Source organism: Phyllobates terribilis, unplaced genomic scaffold (genome assembly GCF_046119375.1).
Source record: "Phyllobates terribilis strain yellow unplaced genomic scaffold, ASM4611937v1 Scaffold_10__3_contigs__length_209671492, whole genome shotgun sequence".
NCBI lineage: Eukaryota > Metazoa > Chordata > Amphibia > Anura > Dendrobatidae > Phyllobates > Phyllobates terribilis.
The window spans coordinates 166,068,699-166,074,581 of record NW_027362770.1 but is presented as its reverse complement, the minus strand read 5'-3'; positions in this window follow the sequence as shown (position 1 = coordinate 166,074,581).

Here is a 5,883-nt window from a genome sequence, read left to right as displayed (position 1 = left end):
GACGTGCAAATTTAATACATTTTTCTTCCACATGTACAAGTAGCCGCCTATCGTTGCCGCATTGACACCGAAGGGAATATATAGGAATGAAATACAATTTTCCAACCAAGACAACATGTATTGATCCTCTGACCACCAGACGATTCCTTTGGGATTTCTAGTAAGTAATATATTTAGTGCCCCCTTCTGTTAGGGGTCCTGGGTGCAGGGGGGTCTCGTCAGGTCAGGCCGAGGTGATGACTACTCTCTAGACCACTTCCTAATATGTCCCAGCGTGAGAAAATCTCTCCAGAAATGCAAACGAGCTTCAGCAGTTCTGTTTCGGGGGGTTAATTACCAACAACTAGAGTTCATTATATATTCTACAATGTTGTTCTTCTTGATAAAAGATGTCTAGGCCCAGGCCGGTCAGGGTCTACATCAATGGGCCCTCCTCCTCTTCCCAGCACAAGTCACAGCGCTCTCTCTCTAGCCCCCGAACCCTTATTTTCCCATCCCTATTGAGAGCCAGTAATTAGAGAGAAAAGCCTCTCGGTTTCGACATCACTGCAGGGAGACCCATCCTTGTAATAAGCTCCAATTACTGCCCTTGACTGCAGCTGATGAAGGATTATGCTCCGACTAGGCCACAGCCAGCTCGGGAGTATAAACCTCAATTAGTTCAATTCATGCGGCCCACTGGCAGACCAAGCAGTAGGTTTCCCACGACTTACACAAACAGCCTTTCTTTGACTGCCTACATTCCCCCCCCCTCCGCCACCACCATCACAGCACAGATGGTCCCGGGACTGTCTGTTGTCGTCGAGTCCTGTGCATCTGGTCTCTGAAAAAAAAAAAAATCCACCTAATGCAGGAGACGCAAACAAAGAGGGCGACTCAGACGCTCCACAGTACCTACTTGTTTTTGGTAAATAGCAGGGTCTTTTAACCAGACAGAAAGAAATCGTTCACTCAATATAGAAAAAAAAACAGGTGGAGAGACCTGAATAGCAAAAATAAATGACGTGACACGTCAGTCAGGGAAAGGGTTAACAAAAGTACGACAGACGCGACCTCAGAGATAGGGACACACTCTGGGCAGCCATAATAAGTTATTAATGGACCCTTTTTAGAACCCTCTGAAGGCATATGTACGTGAACCCCAGACCTATAACAGGACCCCGGACTACCGTGTGCCTCAGATAAAAATAATGGTGTCGTATGTGTAAGGATAGTTCTACACGTCGATAGCTAGATCATAAATGAAATAAAAATGTTTAAAAAAAATCTTAAAATATTCACACTGATCACTAGGCCAAATAATAGACTCCTACTTCCTATGTTTCACCTGGTCATTAGCAGCAATAGTCCCTATTTGTATCGAAGTATAAACTGGGCATGTTCTGATCTGGGCAAACATTATTATACAGAAAGAGGAAGAGGTGAGCTGTGATATCACCTGTTGTGAATGGTGGATCCTGTGTTATCTACTGTATATAGAGGTGTTATCAGTCATTGTACAGGAGGAGGAGGGGAGCTGTGACATCACCTATTGTGAATGGTGGATCCTGTGTTATCTACTGTATATAGAGGTGTTATCAGTCATTGTACATGAGGAGGAGGAGGTGAGCTGTGTCATCACCTATTGTGAATGGTGAATCCTGTGTTATCTACTGTATATAGAGGTGTTATCAGTCATTGTACATGAGGAGGAGGTGAGCTGTGTCATCACCTATTGTGAATAGTGGATCCTGTGTTATCTACTCTATGTAGAGGTGTTATCAGTCATTGTACTGGAGGATGAGGTGAGCTGTGATGTCACCTATTGTGAATGGTGGATCCTGTGTTTTCTACTGTATATAGAGGTGTTATCAGTCATTGTACAGAGAGGAGGAGGAGGTGAGCTGTGACATCACCTATTGTGAATGGTGGATCCTGTGTAATCTACTGTATATAGAGATGTTATCAGTCATTGTACAGGAGGAGGAGGTGAGCTGTGATATCACCTTTTCTGATTGGTGGATTCTATGTTATCTACTCAATATAGTGGTGTTACTTTTCACTTTCATCGTATCTCTGATGATACTGACCCCTGAAAAGTCAACTGTAGAGATCAGTTACTGTGAGTGTAGTATAAAACCTAGTGGCCAATATGAAAATTGCAAGATTTCTGATTTATATACATTATATATATATATATATATATATATATATATATATATATATATATATATATATATATATATATAAAACCAGTGATCTAGAAAATTCAAAAAATCATTATCAAAAATTAAGAAAAATACATTTAACATAAAAATCTGATTTAACAATTTGTCATAGTTTGTGACTTATTCTCTTTAATGTTAATTTTTTTTGCATAAATAATATCCTTCGTTGTATTATTGGTACTGATCACAACTATGCAGTGCATACAGCCAGAGATAGCGGAGTACTGCACTCGGCTTCCTCCAGAGCAGTCCTATAGACAATAAAAAGAATGGTGGCGTGAATGCATAGCCATTTCTCCATTCAAATAATGCAATTAAAGTAAAACAGTACTTTCAACAAACTTTGCATAAATAAATAGTACAGGTATATAAAGAATCTTTGCAATATATATATTTTTTTAAAAATCTGCTTCCTTCTGCTCTTATAAGACTTTTCTTCCCCTCCTTTTTGCCTCCAGAACTTGTTATCCACTCTGAAAAAAACAGCTCAACTTCACCTTTCTCAGATGTGATGTTACTATGCTGTCATGGTACATGGCCCATTTTACTCTATGGAGAGGGGAGGAATGATGAGCACGGAGAGGAAACAGGCAGAGCGAGACATAAAGATCATGCTGAGGTTTCTTAAAAGTCTTTTATCTCACCCCTAAGCTGGATTCACATTCAGACTGTTCAGTAACATTGTGTATTGTCCTCCATGCTGCTGCTTTTCTCTGTGCAAACAAAAGTAATGAGGAGCAGAGAGAGCAAACAAGCAGATGGAGACACAGAAAGATCATGCTGAGGTTTATCAGCTTCTTTTATCTCACCCCAGAGCTGGGTTCATATACAGACAGCTCAGTACTGATGTGTATTGCCCTTCATGCAGCTGCAGCTTTTCTCTGTGCAAAAAAAGGAATGAGGACCTGGGAGAACAAACAAGCAGAGGGAGACACAGAAAGATCGTGCTGAGGTTTATCAGTTTCTTTTATCTCACCCCAGAGCTGCATTCATATACAAACAGCACATTACTTTTGTGTATTGTCCTCCATGCCGCAACTGTTTTTCTCTGTGCAAAAAAAGTAATGAGGAGCAGGAAGAGCAAACAGAGGGAGACACAGAAAGATCTTGCTGAGATTTCTTACAAGTTTTTTATCTCACCCCAGAGATGGATTAAAATCAAAACAGCTCAGTACTGTTGTGTATTGACTTTCATGCTGCTGAAGCTTTTCTCTGTGCTAAAAAAAAGAGTGAAGACCAGCAATCCCTCCCTGTGTGCTATGTATGGAAGAGATCACAGTTAATTACGTCCCACCAGCTCAGAGTCAATTGTAAATGACGAGTTAAGCAAGCAGAGGAGAAAACTGTTGAAAATGCAGGATACAAGTCATATAATGGCAAAGAATAGTGTGAAGTGAATGGGGCTGAGATGTAATACCGCACACAACCAGTGAGCAGAAGTGGCACTGGTTTTGGACAAAATCAGACATTTTTTTAATCTATATGACTGCAATAAAGTTTCAGTCATTTCCAAAGAGAATGAAAGACAGTTGAGAAACTGGTTAAACTGCAGAACGTTTACAATTACAGTTCATTTCCTTCTGGATGGGATAATTATACAATCAATTTACCTCCCCAGTTTTTCTAGGAACTGAGTTCTGGCCGTGTATGTATGGTGCTCTCCACCTCGTTATTATGTTCATATCATAAGTAAAATGAGATAAAGTCTCCACTTTGTGCAGTACGGAACATTGATAAATGATGCAGATAAAAGGCTTGGTAGGTAATTCATCACGACCTCGTGATTATCACCGGAAAAACATACTTTTTTTAAAGGGAAAAAAATATTTTTTTGATAGGTTCTGTAGAAGGCAAATGGTCACATTTAGCTTTTCCGAGAGAGTTTGTAATTAATGCTAATGATCAGATTTAGGTCTTATTCAGACGTCCGGTTTTCATGGATAGAACGTGTACTATTATAATCTTTGGAGTTGTTCATGTCTTTTTGCATTCCGAGTGATCACAACCCACTGAAGAAAACCTGTAACACTTAAAGGGGATTTTTCACCTGAGATTTTAATCACGTCAACGAGATATTTAATAAATGTCTGATAGATGCAGTCACACTGTCAGGAAAAGGAGAGGTGGCAGCACTTGGGCGATTTTCTCCATTCATTTCTTTAGGAGCTCTGAAAATTACTAACTTTTGGAGGTCTCTTAGAAATTATTGAAGAGCCGCGCATGCCTGGCCACTTCGTCTGCAACAGCAATGCACAACAAGGCCCTATTCTTCACACAGATGAGGATCCCAGGTGTGTAAAAGATGGTAATAACCCTTTAAAGATGAGTTTTTGAAATTGGTCCAGTACATAACACCTCCCACAACACTCATGATGTGAAAACACTGTCAGAGTAAAGACCCTTATACACATTAGATAAAAGTCGTCCGAAACCACTGATTTCAATGTTCACAGTGTACGGAGCTGTGCTGTTCCAGCTCTATAAACAGCGTTCAGAGCTGTGGTGTTTCAGCTCTATAAACAGTGTACAGAGATGTGCTGTTCCAGTTCTATAAACAGCGTACAGAGCTGTACTGTTCCAGCTCTATAAACAGCGTACAGAGCTGTGCTGTTCCAGCTCTATAAACAGCGTACAGAGCTGTGCTGTTCCAGCTCTATAAACAGTGTACAGAGCTGTGCTGTTCCAGCGCTATAAACAGCATACAGAGCTGTGGTGTTTCAGTTCTATAAACAGCCTACAGAGCTGTGCTGTTCCAGTTCTATAAGCAGTGTACGGAACTGTGCTGTTCCAGCTCTATACACAGTGTACGGAACTGTGCTGTTCCAGCTCTATACACAGTGTACAGAACTGTGCTGTTCCAGCGCTATACACAGAGTACAAAGCTGTGCTGTTCCAGCTCTGTGCACAGCTTTCTTCTGACCTCCATGAGACCTGCTAATGGCTAATCAGTTTGGGGACAGATCTGATATTGATGGCCTATCCTTGGAATAGACCATCAATACCAAAGTCCTTGAAAATCTCTTTAAACCACCCAGATTGTTGATTTTCAGGCGCCTCAAACGGTTATGTATTGGTTTTAATTGTTCTAGGATCTACCAATTTTCCTTACCATCCATCAATTTCTCAAAAGTTCAAAAGTTCCTAAAAGTTTTATACACTGTACAAGGTAAAAATTGAGGTACGAACCAATGAAAGGCGATGTTTTTGAAAACATTAAAGTATTTTTTTCTGACTTGAGAAAATTGACAGCCCTAATCTTGTCGGCTGCCATGGATAATTCTTGAAAGAAAATATCTCTAAAGCTTTTTGAATAAAGAAACTAATAAAAATTTGGTCCCGAATTATCTATTTACACATCATGACATTTACAATCATTTTTTTAAGTATTATTTTTGTGCTGCTTTTTCTGTGTTTCCCATGCGGTTAACCATTGTTTCGTATCCGTTGAGTGGAGTGTTTGGGATTGGGGGGGGGGGGATCATTGTTTTGGTAGTGGTTGTATTCCGGGCTAGAAAACGAACAGTAGAGAGAGAATTGTAGCATGTGAAATAAAGAAATAAAACAGCCATTGTCAGCCGATACACAGGTGTGGACCATTCTGTGTGAAGCCATTATGAGGATAACTATGAATACCAGACCTTTTTTTTTTACAGAGCTCCAACAATTAGCAACAGAA